The 15,382-nt window shown below is 36.2% G+C and overlaps 1 protein-coding gene across 1 annotated transcript in view; it reads left to right on the top strand.

The window, feature by feature from the left end:
• The first annotated feature begins 12,945 nt into the window (after positions 1-12,945).
• The window catches only part of LOC106075071 (pituitary homeobox 1-like), a 30,772-nt gene continuing 28,335 nt past the window's right edge, over positions 12,946-15,382 (top strand). The window contains exon 1 of the mRNA XM_056018035.1: positions 12,946-14,536. The gene's annotated coding sequence lies outside the window, so the exon portion shown is untranslated. The remainder of the gene's footprint in view (positions 14,537-15,382) is intronic.

Here is a 15,382-nt window from a genome sequence, read left to right as displayed (position 1 = left end):
CTTTCACTGCCATAAAGGAGAGTGCTCACAACACAGGCGTTGTAGACTAGGATTTTGGTCGCTGTGGTCAATTTACCATTTTCCCAGACGCGCTTGGAGAGTTTTGCCAATGCTGTGGTAGCTTTTCCTATCCTTTTTGTCAGCTCGATGTCTAAGTCTAGGTTACTGACAATTGTTGAACCCAAGTAGGTAAATTCCTGCACCACTGAAAGGGTGTGGTTCCCAATTTGTATTATAGGTATTTCTGCGACGTCTTGTGCCAGGATTTCGGTCTTGGAGAGACTTATAGTAAGGCTAAACTCTTGACAAGCAGCTGCTAAGGCGTTCACTAGCTTCTGTAGACCTCCTTGAGAGAGAATAAAAGAGAGAGAATGAAAGAGAGAGAATGAAAGAGAGAGAATGAAAGAGAGAGAGAATGAAAGAGAGAGAGAATGAAAGAGAGAGAGAGAGAGAATAAAAAAGAGAGAGAATAAAAGAGAGAGAATGAAAGAGAGAGAGAATGAAAGAGAGAAAATGAAAGAGAGAGAGAATAAAAGAGAGAGAGAGAATAAAAGAGAGAGAATGAGAGAATGAAAGAGAGAGAGAAAATGAAAGAGGGAAAGAATGAAAGAGAGAGAGAATAAAAGAGAGAGAGAGAGAGAATAAAAGAGAGAGAGAATAAAAGAGAGAGAATGAAAGAGAGAGAGAATAAAAGAGAGAGAGAATAAAAGAGAGAGAATGAAAGAGAGAGAGAATGAAAGAGAGAAAATGAAAGAGAGAGAGAATAAAAGAGAGAGAGAGAATAAAAGAGAGAGAATGAGAGAATGAAAGAGAGAGAGAAAATGAAAGAGGGAAAGAATGAAAGAGAGAGAGAATAAAAGAGAGACAATGAAAGAGAATGAAAGAGAGAGAGAAAATGAAAGAGAGAGAGAGAGAGAGAAAGAGCGTGATCGAGAGAGAGAATGAAAAAGAAAGAGTGAGAATGAAAGAAAAACTAGGAAAGATTTATATTCAGGGTGAGAGAGAAACAGAGAGAGAGAAAGAAAGAGAGAAACAGTAGGAGTAGGCAATGGCGTTTTTTTGGGTTTCTCCTGTGAGGGAAGCAAACTTCATATCAAGGCTGACCACTAGACTTCGTTTTAGTAGTTCACTGTGACAGTACTATCCAACTGATTGATTGCCTGAAATAACAAAATGACTTAGTGGCCTTTAATACAAAAATAGTAAATTTCCACCATGCCATTGAGTTGCAAGTAATTTTTAGAGAATTATGTCTAGTACTCTAGTATATAATAAAACGTATTAAATGATATTAACATTCAAACCATTTCTAATAGAGAGTTATGGCTTTATAAAATGAGAGATTTACAATAGCGGCAATTTGTTTCAATCATAGAACTTTTAAACCTGGCCATTTCATATTCTGCGTTAATAATATAACAATGTGTTCAAAGGGAATTAACTTATATATTTTAAATTCTCAATAAAAAGCTTCAAGTTACCTCCCTTGTTAAAAAAAAAAATATTTATATATCATCGTTACAAAACCGTCGGATTGGCTTATGCAGGAGGGTTTTCGTACTCTATAGGCGGGCTCAATGTTATCGGTGATGTTGGCTTTGTTGGGTTGTTTGTATTTTATATAAGGCCATATGCGGACGGCAATTTATGATTTTCAAAATTGACCACCAGCATATGGCCTAGGTTCGAGTCATAATAAACACGATAAAGATTTGTGCTCTTCATAATTAAACGTTAAGTCCTTCTATGAACTTAACTCTGAGTGAGTACCTGGTCTCACTTTAAGAGAATAAAGGCTCTGAATGGAGTGGGGTGTTCATTTTCATTAAGTCTTTATAAGACAACGAGGCGCGGTGGCTAAGCGGTAAAGCAATTGGCTTCCAAACTGGGGGTCCCGGGTTCGGATTCTGGTGAAGACTGGGATTTTGGGGATGGGATTTTTAATTTCGGGATCTTTGGGCGCCCCTGAGTCCAACCAGATCTAATGGGTACCTGACATTAGCTGGCCACATGACACCCTTGTTAACCGTAGGCCGCAGAAACAGATGGCCTTTTCATCATCGGTCCTATAGACAACAAGGTCTGAAAGGGGAACTATTACTTTAATTGATTACTCTATTCTTATAAAAATGCACGTTCATGTAAAAAATATATTTTTCCATTCTGTCAAACGTTTACGCCTCTGTCTATGCAAGAAATTTTTTTTTGTATAGTAAAAGACAAGGTGTGTGTTTTTTTGTTTTACTACTGGTAGGACTGGTACATTCTAGTATATGCAGTGATGGCACGGTTACTGGAAATAAACGAATACACATTTCTAGAAGTTAAAAATCAATCAGAGCCAACTCTGATGCAAGAATCGTTACTTATTGGTAGAGAATAAAATGATCCCTACAAGGCTCAGTTGCTGAGATTTACCATTTTGGGAAACTCTATGGATACAAAGAGAAGACAGAAAGAAATCCAACTCTTGAAACTCTGGTCAACAAGACAAGTTCAAAAAGACAGTCTGGTCAGCATGAGAATTTAGACAATGTTCAATACGACACTTGAGACACCATAACATTTTTTACGATCTGACAGACTTAGTTACCTGTTAGATTTATAAAGAATTTTTTTTTATACATAACACTGGGCTTAATCAACAAAATAAATAATTTATATCATATGAAAGTCCCACACACACAAACGTTTTCCCATTCCAACCCTCCCTCCCCCTCCAAAAAAAAAGTAAGATAGATAGACTGATGAGACAGGTCAGACACTTGCACATCCAGAGGAGGTCAGAAAGAAGGACTTAACCTTACAAAGTAGGACAGGAAACTAGGTTTATATTTTATCTGATGAAACATGACAGTACATCTTGAACTATTTTTAGAATTGTTTTGTCAGACGAGGAAATTCTCTGCGCTTGCTCATAAGTCCTAGAACGTTATGCACACATTTTTGTTCGACTGTTTTGAACTAAATGAGAACACTGGATTTCACTGGAGTCAATGGTTGGTCTTTTTCTTCCTCACTGTGCCGCGACTGAGAACAATAGCCAAAACGTTGTTTTTTTTTTTCAAAATAAAAATGCAGAGCTATAAGTAAGACAAGTTTCACAAGAATAGGCTGGAATATACGAACATCACTGTCAAACAAAAGGTGTCATCTTTCTGTCTATCTAGTGATTTCAAATTACAATACTGATCTTTCACCTTAATTTAACCCATTCTTACTGCATACAGGATGATTAGGAGATTTTATGGTCGTTTGGTGTGTATGATTATTTTAAAATTTTATTATGTATTATTTTGTGGGTTTTTTGTAATTGTCAAGGATTCTTGCGTCAAAACGGCTCGCGTTAAAATGGCTGCAACAAAACATCGATGACCATGACTACATTATGACATCTAAGTTTAAAGTAAGTAAGTTTAAAACAAAATATATGAAGGATTTATTTCGATTGTAGTATAATATGACATTGCAGAAAACATTTGAGTGAAAGCCGAACATTTTCACAATTCGGATTAGGCTGCCTCTCCGAACGTCTGAGATAGATAGATAGATAGATAGATAGATAGATAGATAGAGGGATAGAGGGATAGAGATAGATAGATAGATAGATAGATAGATAAATAAATAGATAGATAGATAGATAGATAGATAGATAGATAGATAGATAGATAGATAGATAAATAGATAAATAGATAGATAGATAGATAGATAGATAGATAGATAGATAGATAGATAGATAGATAGATAGATAGATAGATAGATATAGATAGATAGATAGATAGATAGATATAGATAGATAGATAGATAGATAGATAGATAGATAGATAGATAGATAGATAGATAGATAGATAGATAGATAGATAGATAGATAGAGAGAGAGAGAGAGAGGTAGAGAGATAGATAGAGAGATAGATAGAGATAGATAGATAGATAGATAGATAGATAGATAGATAGATAGATAGATAGATAGATAGATAGATAGATAGATAGATAGATAGATAGATAGATAGATAGATAGATAGATAGATAGATAGATAGATAGATAGGTAGATAGAATGTTAGTTAGGATATAGATCTACTAATTACCTTTAATTTCATTTCAAAGATTTCACTCCAACAAATATTATTCATTGCTAATTGAATTTCACGCACCCAACCCAGAAGTAATTTGATAGAAAGGCAACTAAAAGACAAAAGGGGAAAGAAAACTTTATTAACCACCTGAACCTCCATGCCTGAACAGACGATGGCGTCACACAGACGTCATGTCACGGCGATGGGTCATCCAGGAGACTGACCAGGGAGATGCCGCTTGTTTACTCGCTTGATTGACCAACCTGCCACCTCGCTGGGGGAAAAACAACAACGGTTAATTAGCCCCTCGGTAATGGGAAATCAAGAACGGAGTTAGCTCACACACACACACACCTTCACAGAGGCTCGTGTCTACGGCTTCACAGAAACGAGGGAAATCAAATTTCCGAAACATTTTCAGACCAACTTGAAAGTTTTCCTCAGAAGAAGTTATCTCCCCTTTTCACCCCTCTCTCTTTTATTTTTCTAACCAGACTTTTTTTTCTTTAGTTTAAAAAACATGTCATACATTTTTCTTTACATTTTATAATCCATTGTTATTGTGTTTAGTCATGAATTGTTATTTTAGTTCGTAGGTACCTTTAAACTTAAAGTAAAATAATTTTTTCACACCTTATATTAACTCAGTCTGTTTGTCTGTCTGTCTGGTAAAAAGTTATTTCTCCCTCACCCAATCTCGGATCAAGTTGAGATTTTGCACAATTATTTCTTTTACCTGACAAAACAAGAATCAATAACCAATTAGTTAATTACAATTGGTAATTAATTATTTTGTTTGGTATCGAAGAAGGGAAAAAAATTGTACTTGACAGATGTGGTGGTAAAAACATGAAATTGCGCTAAAGAACAAGAAAAACATAAAAATAAAATACTTTTGTAAAAAAAAAAAAAAGCTTATATTAAGCTTTTTTGTATCAATCAGTTTGGATCAGTCATGTAATTAAATTTGTAATAGATCTAGACTAAAAAAATGAAACCGAGGCCATTGTACTCCATGGATATGACAAAGCTGTGCCAGTACAAGTTGGATTCACCTCATCACAAACCCCTTCAAGGAGAAGGAATACTTTGTAGAATGGAAGGGGGTCGAACCCTAACCATATGAACTTCAGAGTCGTTCCAAAACCAATGGAATGTAGGTCATAGAATGTAGGTTATAGAATATTGGTCATAGAATGTAGGTCATGGAATGTAGGTCATGGAATGTAGGTCATGGAATGAATGTCAATGAATGCAGGTCATGAAATGTAGGTCATGAAATGTAGGTCATGCGATGACGGAATGTTCGAAATTTGAGAACGACAAAAGATCCGTCACTCCTGGCTTTAAGTTCAAACATTCTAGACTTATCTTATATAATACAGACATTACTTCAAAAACAAAACAAAAAAGTTAATTACGTCATACGCATTTCATGTGTCAATCTAGTCATGCATGTTAATCAATGACTTAAATTCTGCCAAGTCACTTGTTTTCCTGGCAAGCACAGGCAACCCATTCCATTCTCTAATAGGACTAGGGAAGAAGGAGTATTTGTACAAACGTCTGTTGAGTTTAAGGGACGATAATCGAATTCTTCCTTTTGTGAATGACAGAATTACATCCTAAAAGGGAACAAACAGCAAAAGATGAAACAGAAGATAGACTACTGCAAAATAGAAGATCAGGCTTTCAAAACATGCAACAAAAACACGCAACAAAAACACTCAACAAACACTCAACAGAACACGTCATATAACATGCAACAAAACCTATAAACGGAACATAGGCACTAGAGAAAACAATAGAGCAAACACAGGCAGCTTTACCTACACTAGAAACTAGAAATAAAACTAAAATAGAACATATTTGGCTAAACTAAAACGGTGTACCGTAGGAGGCGAAATAAATACAAACTAGTTACTTTATTCGTGCTAAACCAGTCACACAGACTAAAAACTCAAAATATCTAGGTGTAATAATAAATGAAAAGTCATCATGGACTCCTCATATGGATAAAATTATTTTAAAAAATCAAGCAAGACATTGGGGTGTAATAAAAGAAATGTTTACAAATAAAAACATAAAATTAAAATGCTATTTATATTTAGTTAGGCCAATATTAGAATATGCATCCTCTGTTTTGGGATCACTCTACTCAAGAAAACATAAAGAAACTAGAACAAATACAAAATAGAGCAGTGAGATTTATAACAAACGAATATTCAAATTTGATTAGAGTGACACCATTAGTTAAAATCACAAAACTTAGAGACACTTCAGGACAGAAGAATGAAAAGTAAAGTAGCTATAATACATAAAACACTAAACAATAATTTACTAATAGAAAAACAAAACCAAATGAAATACTCAGAAAGACACAAAGATAGATAGATCAGCGCATTTCTTATTCCATACGCTAGAATAACTCGTACAAGTGCTCCTTCTTCTATAGTGCCATTTGAGAAAGGAATGGGTTGCCTTAAACAGCCAGAAAAACCTATGACTTGGCAGAGTCTAAGTCATTAATTAACATGCATGACTAAATTGACACATGAAATGCATAAGATAGGATAAGCTAGAAAATATAAATGCGACTGAAACAGGACATATGCCTTCACTACATAGAAATGATCCTTCCATAGATTTGAAACACAACAAATAGGCCTACAACTTGTAGGTCAACAATACCTGGACTAAAGTTACACAACAATTGGCTACCTACATATGGCTACATCCATTGATTATAAGCACTACCTACATGGCTACATCCATTGATTATAAGCACTACCTACATGGCTACATACACTAACCTCATTGCCCAGGCCAAGAGACAAAACTTCGTTGTTCATGTATAGGGTTTGGAAATAGAACAGCTACAACAATAAAGCCAAACAAATTCTCTCAAAAAAACAAGACATAAGAAGATTATTTTTTAAAAAGAAACATTTGTTTGTATTCTTTAAAGCTTTCTTTATCTACGAATCACTAAAATGTTTCAAAGATGTACACTGCACAGTGAGAAAGAAAAAACATAGAAAGCACAAACATTAAACGGCTCGTTAGATGTCAAGAAAATTTAATAATTTCTGGAAAATATTTTTCGTATTTAATCCGTATTTAAACGATTCGTTGAATTGTGGAGTTCTATTTATGAAGACATTTAAACAGTAGATCTGACCAATAAATGTTTATTGGTTTGTTTTGGACATACCTTTTTTGTTGTTTACTTTATTTTCAATGTAACAAACAAAAAAAGAGTCAAAATAAATGTATGTCAAAAATTGGAATCAGGTCGAAGCTGACTTGAAAAAAAAAAAAAGGAATGTTCCATGAGTAAGATCAATACAAATGTTTCCCCAAACTTTATTTGCAGTTAAAAAAACAACAACATGGGACTCACGTTTTAAAATGTTGTCATGTCATTTTGACAGAATCCCAACACATACCTTTTCACCAACAACCAGTGTAGCTGTCAGCTTGCTTTTTTTTTTAGCGGCCCCCCGAAAGGGGAAAAGACGCTATTAGTATCTAAGGTCACAATGGCAAAAGTGTCAATGGATCATTATAAAATATATTTTCCATTTATTAACTAATTCATGGATCATTATAAAATATATTTTCCATTTATTAACTAACTCATTGAATAGAATACTGATTCAAATGTTGTTTTTAAAAAAGAATTTGTATACGAACTTCGTTTTAGTTATAAGTTTAAAAAATAACAAACTACTTTTAAAAGCGGGCAGTTTTGACATATCCTCATTATAGGGGCCTACACTTGACTGTCTAAATAAGACTAAATAGAGCCCAGATCTAGATATATTTATAATATATATATATTACAAATGTATTGATAATTTGAACAAAATTTTAATTATTAAGGCAATAATATGTTGATATGGTGCGCAAAGGTGCACGCGTTCAATATAATAAAGTATCATTCTCCGCCATGACACTAATGGTTGTTGTTTGTTTATTGCTGACTGTGAACCTAGATCATAATTAACATGGTGGCAGCGGTATATTAATGATCAGAGGTAATCATTAATCAGTATATAAAGGTTAATTGTTTGCAATAATAAATAGACAACAATTCAAGGCTACGCCGTGCAATGGCAGCTAGAAATTTCCTTCCTGTACCCGAGCCGCTCGAGGTAGAAGGAAACATGGCCGCTAATTGGCAAAAGTTTCACCGGAGCTGGCGAAACTATGAGTTAGCCATTAAATTGTCGGAAGAATCAGAGGAGGTAGAGTGGCCACCTTTCTAACCATTATAGGAACAAAAGCGATGGACATATATGATGGTCTTGAAATTGAGAAGGGAAAAGAAAGAAAGATGGAAGAAATAGTGAACAAATTTGAAAGTTTTTGCATTGGAAAAACGAATGAAACTTATGAGCGCTATGTGTTCAATACTCGTGAACAGCAAGAAGGCGAGGACATTGAAAAGTACATAACAAATCTGAGAAGACTAGCAAAAACGTGTTGTTTTGAACGCCTGGAAGATAGCTTGATTAGAGACAGAGTAGTTCTTGGTATTAGACATGAATGCCTCAAAATGAAATTGTTACAAGATAGTAGTCTCACATTGGAAAGGTGCAGAGATATTTGCAGAGTATACGAGACCGCCAACAAACAGTTGAGACAAATACAAGCCGACCCTCCAATCATTGAGAAAGTATCAACACCCTCAAGAACAAACATTCAGAAAGGTAAATGCAGGTATTGTGGAAGGATTCACGAATACATTAAAGAAAAGTGCCCTGCATGGGGTAAAATGTGCCTAGCATGCAAGGGGAGACATCATTTTGCTGTGATGTGCAAAAAGAAAATTCAGCAGGTGTCAGATGATATGTCTAACGATGAAAGACAGCTACAGTCGGACACAAGAGATGATGTCATGATGGTAAAAAATGAATGGGTGATGTCTTTGGAGAACCACAAAACGAAAAGGATGACAGCAGTTATGACAGTAAATGGTCACCGTGTAAGGTTTCAAATGGATAGTGGAGCTGATGTAAATACCATCCAGGAAAAATACGTAAATAAGAATCAGATAGAAAAGGCAACGCAAAGATTACTAATGTGGAATAAGACTGAAATGAGACCCATAGGGAAAGCCACTCTAACGACGAGAAATGAGAAAACTAACGAAACATTTGAGGTGGAATATATAGTTGTACCAAATAATCTAGCATGCCTTCTAGGTCATGAAACTTTAACAAGAATGAAGTTAATCAAAGTCAATAAAGATAGGTCCATAGCATCAGTAGTGAATAACCAAGAAGAAGACTATAGTCCAAAGTTTACTGGTGATTTGGGTGACTTAGGAGAAGTGTCTTTAAAGATTGATAGCAGCATTAAGCCCAAGGTTCTGCCGTGTAGAAAGATCCCTATTGCTTTACAAGAAAGAGTTAAGGAGGAGTTAAAGACCCTAGTGCAGAGAGGAATCATAGAACCAGTGATAGAGCCTACAGAGTGGGTGAGTCAGATGGCAATTGTGGAAAAAGCTAATGGAAAAATTAGGATCTGCATAGATCCACAAGCCCTGAATAAAGTTTTACTAAGGGAATTCTATAATCTTGCTACTTTAGATGACATATTGGCAGATTTGAACGATGCCAAAATATTCAGCAAATTGGATGTGCAAGAAGCTTTCTGGCATGTCAGACTAGACACAGCGTCATCTAATTTGACAGCAATGATAACCCCTTTTGGTAGATACAAATGGAAACGATTACCATTTGGACTGAAAGTGAGTTCAGAAATTTTTCAGAGACGATTAAATCTAGCACTAGAAGGACTGAAAGGCTGTTTCAATTACGTTGATGATATTATAGTGGTAGGAAGAGGAAGAACGAAAGAAGAAGCACTCAGAAATCATGATATTAACCTAAGAGAGCTGATGAAGAGATGTCAAGAAAAGAAGCTTAAACTGAACCATGAAAAGTCTGTTTTTAGAACAGCTGAGATTAATTTTTTGGGTCATATTATTACAGAAGCAGGAATAAAACCAGACCCGAACAAAGTATCTGCGATTTTGAGTTTGAATGCTCCAAAAGATATTTCATCAGTCCGAAGATTCTGTGGCATGGTTCAATATCTTGCAAGATTTGTTCCAGACTTGTCGACAGATTTACAGCCCATAACAGAGTTGATCAGAAAGAACACACCATTTGTTTGGTCTGATCAATGCACACGAGCTTTCAACAAGATAAAACAGAAAATATCGACTCATGGCACATTGATATATTTTGACCCTAACAAAGAGCTTACATTACAAGCAGATAGTAGCCAAAATGGGTTAGGAGCAGCGTTATTACAAGATGGCAGTCCAATAGCATATGCTTCTAGATCATTAACTGATACTCAGAAAAGATGGGCACAGATTGAAAAAGAATTGTTAGCAGTGGTTGTTGGTTTGGAACGTTTTGACCAGTATACGTATGGCAGGACAGTTATAGTTCAGAATGACCATAAACCACTGGAAAACATCCTTCAAAAACCACTCAGTTCTGCTCCGAGAAGGCTACAAAGTCTAATGATGCGTCTTTATCGTTACGATAACCAGTTTCAATATGTCAAAGGCAAAAATTTGTTCATAGCTGATACTTTGAGTAGAGACCCATCAGAGGAAAAGAGTGATATCCCTGATGTTTGTGTCAATACAGTCGGACTGGCAATTGTGACAGGTGGGGAAATGTGATGTGTGTTTGGCGCGTTTAATGTCTAGGGGATGATTATTTTTAAAGCTATCACACACCAACCTATCAGCATATGAATCGGGAGCAGACACGCAACGAGACAAAGCAATGAAAGATAGATACAAAAGTTAAAAATGAAGAATATTTATTTACATAAATATACATATAAGAATAAAAAGGGGGAGGGTTTGCATCTATCTCTAGTATATTCTATGTTTAATCATCACTCTTGCACCTAATAAGAGAGTATGTCACTTTGTCCTCTGACTTAGCTGATTTTCCTGTTGATGTCGCAGCTGGCCGTGTCCTGGCTTGAGGTTCTGCAGCTGGAGGTGGCGCTCTAGCGGATAGAGGGACGCCGGTGATATAGTTCTTGTGGAGTTTCAAACCCAAAAATCTAATATCTGTAGTGGGCACAGTAGGGCGGGTGGCCGGCTACCGTGGGCACAAGGTCACTGCGGGCAGAGCGGATCTGCCGTGGGCAGCGTAGTGACAGGATAAGTCCAGTGAGTTGCAGAGGGTTTGGCGTAGCTATGACGTCTCACACAGATCTGGTCTATAGGGACGTCGCACCTAATAGGTTGACAGGTGGGCTGTCGAATAGGCGGGCAATGCCGATAGCGCCAAGTGGTAGAGTTGAGTAGATCTCAGTAGGCAAGTGCAGTGCTGAATAGCACTAAGCACAAATGCAGGTAAATAGATCGTTGATCCAATGAATAAATAGGCAGGTCAGTGAGCTAGTGCAGTGCTGAATAGCACTAAGCACAAAGATAGTAGGTGATTCTTGATATCAACTAAATAGGTGATTAATCCAGTAGATAAATAGGCAGACACCTGAGGGAGGCTGCGGATAAATAAAGACAAGTTAGGACATGTCTCTCATACATCTTATCGATGCCCTCGACTGAGGTGCATTCGTCAGATTGGTAAAATTGCTTTAGAGCACAAAGGAAAGATGATGACAAATGGGATTTGGAAAATAGATGGCTGATAGTAGCAATATAAAAAGGTACATAAAAGGGAAAGTAATAATATAAAATGTACATAGAAGGGGAAATAACAGTCTCAAATAAACAACACAGGTGGATAGAGAAAGAAAAAAAAGGGGGGGTGAATTAGGCGGTGGTCAGCGATTCTGACGGTATGTTTACATATGACCGTCGATCGAGAACAATGGAGTGCGCTTGAATGGAGAGTGTGTCCGTTCAAGCGGCGTAACTCTCATAAGAGTAAAATTAGTAAAGGGGAGATAATTCATAACTCTTTTCTAGACGCAGTATTAGTGCGCTAGTAAAATTATCAAGGCGGTCAACCGAGATAAAGGAAATAACATAAGATGTACAAATATATACATGGTTGCATCAACGATCAATTGAGCAACGTAGCATTAATAGATTAATGCAATACATAAAATATACATTAGCCATGTTCATGTTTTCTACTTACGCCAGTGAGAAATACACAATGCACTAATTAAATATAAATGAACTAAGCAAATTACACATAATGATATCCAAAGGAAATATACACAGAGTAATTAAGATGGAACTTGTGATTAAGTTCGGCTTACCACCAGGTATTCCTCTAGGAGGGAGAATAAATGATATAGTCCAGACTCGATAGCTCAGCTCGAATGAGAAGTGAAAGAGAGTCTAGCCTGATTTAATTTACCTTATATACAAAGGCCTGGAAGATGTGGGCGGACACAGGAAATGTCCTAGGCTAAGAATTATCTTAGGCGTGGGTGGATTTGACTCGAGGTGGGAGCCGCACCTTGGAATATCACGCGGTGTGTTGACCAGGGTAATCTCTTAGATCAAAGAGAGACGTGAGAGAAGGGGGGGGGAGAGGGATTAGCTTGCATTCAAACCAAGGTGGTGTCAACCGCGACCGTCCTTCAGACATCCGGCGGGCAAGACAAAAGAGATTGTGTGTTTACCTTTCCCCGATCAAGGGCAGATAAAGGAAAGGACTGGCCTAGTTTTCTCCAAGGTGGTAGACTAAGTCTAGCCTGGTAGAGAGGAAAAGGTGGGGCGGGTGAAGAAATTGGAGGTAGGATGGGGAAATAATTGAAATAAAATAAATAAATAATAAATAATAATAATTAATGCTGTGAAAATTTTGAGTGACTCTGACAGCGAGTTTTTGACTTGTCACAGCAATACCAGATGCAGTGCTGGAGAAAGTCAGAATCGAGACAGAGAAAGATAGAACAATGCAAACACTTATTCAGTATATCCTAAATGGATGGCCAGACAAACATAATAGTTCACCTGAACTCAAACAATATTTTTCACTAAGAGACATGTTAACATACGAAGACGGACTCCTGTTGAAAGGAGAACAAATAATAATACCGATATCACTTCGCAAGGAAATAGAAGAAAAACTCCATGCAGCACATTTGGGAGTAGACTCAATGAAAAGAAGAGCAAAAGAAACAGTTTTCTGGCCTGGATTATCAGCTCGAATACAGGAAATAGCCAACTCATGCTACATTTGTCAGAAAAATAAACCAGCAAACCAGAGAGAAGAATTAATACATCACGAAATAGGTTCTAATCCGTGGGACAAGATTGGAATTGATTTATTTCAAATGTGTGACCAACAATATCTAGCCATAGTGGACTATTATTCAAATTTCATAGAGGTAGAAAACATGCAGTTGACAACAACACACGCAATTATAAAGAAACTGAAAGTTTTATTTGCAAGATATGGGGTGCCCAAAGTCTGTATATCTGATAGCGGACCTCAGTTCAGATCGGAATATTTTTCCAAATTTATGATGGAATGGGGAGTGACTCATTTGAAATCTTCTCCAGGACACCATCAATCCAATGGAAAAGCTGAGTCAGCAGTTAAAATTTTGAAGAACATAATGAAGAAATCTAGAGAATCAAAGTCAGATGCTTATGAAGCTCTTCTGGAATTTAGAAATACTCCAAGGCAAGACACAAATCTAAGCCCAGTTCAGATGTTTTTTGGTCGGATGACTCGAACACTGATACCAAACAAAAGGAGTAACATTAAGATTTCTACATGTCAAGAGAACATTATGAGAAGGAAAGAAAAACGTCAGATGAGTGTAAAAACATCTTATGATAAGAGGTCAAGAAATTTAAGTCAGCTGAAAACTGGACAGATGGTCTATTTCCAATCTCCTAATGACCCTACATGGAGACGTGGAAGAATCCAGTCTCAAGTCAATCAGAGAACTTACATTATTCGAGGTGACAATGATGCAGTGTACCAAAGAAACAGAGTGCATATTAACCCGAACAGAGAAACAGAAGAAGATATATTTCCCGATACTGATAACAACATACAGGACAATAGAACTCAGGATCAACACGTTCGCCACTCATCAACTCATCATTCCCTGCGACCAAGGGATCAGTTGAAGAAACCGACAAGATTCAATGACTATGTGTCTTAATGAACTATTGAATGTTGATTTTTAAACGTGATATGTTTCATATTGATTGAAGCGTATACATGTATGTTACGTTTAGTTGTTTATGTTGTTGTTGTTTTATTTTTTTTCTATGATACTCCCCGAAATGTTTTATTTTTTTTTATTTTTTTTTAAAGAAAAGGGGATATTGATATGGTGCGCAAAGGTGCACGCGTTCAATATAATAAAGTATCATTCTCCGCCATGACACTAATGGTTGTTGTTTGTTTATTGCTGACTGTGAACCTAGATCATAATTAACAATCCTCATTATAGGGGCCTACACTTGACAGTCTAAGTAAGACTAAATAGAGCCCAGATCTAGATATATTTATAATATACATATATTACAAATGTATTGATAATTTGAACAAAATTTTAATTATTAAGGCAATAACTTATCTTCTGACAGCTTAGGGGTGTAGATTTATTTATTATGTAAACAGTAGTATCACATTAAGAAATGAATCGGATAAGAACAGCATAAAACACCATTACACTGTAACAAAAGGCCTACTATTTATGATCATAACATAGGCATAGGTGTAGTGGTCGCAATACTAAACGTGTAAATTCATACGAGTTCTAGTCTAGATATAGTTTATTCTATATCAAGATTCTATATCTAGTTCTAAATTCTAAAACTAGGTCTAGATCTAGCTAGATCTATGTCTAGTTTGTATGACAAATGACAATGGAGATATTAATTTTTATTTGCGAGCAGAACAGTCTTGTGATTTGTACACAATTGTAGCTTAAAGTAGGTCAAGAATTATTTTTTTTCGTGTTGCCAATTTATCTAATTTTGTTAGAAGAATAAATCTTTTTTAGTTTCTCTTCATTACATTAACATGTTATTAATTTTGAATGTATGGATAAGGTTAATAATTATTATTTTAAAAATATAAGTGTGCTCTAAATAAATATATGAAGTTGCTGTGGCTGAGGGGTAAAGCAAATGGAACCATAAGTCCCGTGTTCAAATCCTGGTGAAGACTCTCGGTGGACCACTTCGGGGGGCCGATTTTGAGTTTGTGTTTCCACACAAACTGTCTTTGTAACCTTGTTTTCAAATAGGTTAATTTCTCCACACACATACACACACAAAAATCAGGTGGACGGCCCTCAGCTTCTCGATTCACCA

Source organism: Biomphalaria glabrata, chromosome 1 (genome assembly GCF_947242115.1).
Source record: "Biomphalaria glabrata chromosome 1, xgBioGlab47.1, whole genome shotgun sequence".
In the NCBI taxonomy this organism is placed as follows: Eukaryota; Metazoa; Mollusca; class Gastropoda; family Planorbidae; genus Biomphalaria; species Biomphalaria glabrata.
This window is presented reverse-complemented; position numbering and strand designations above follow the sequence as displayed.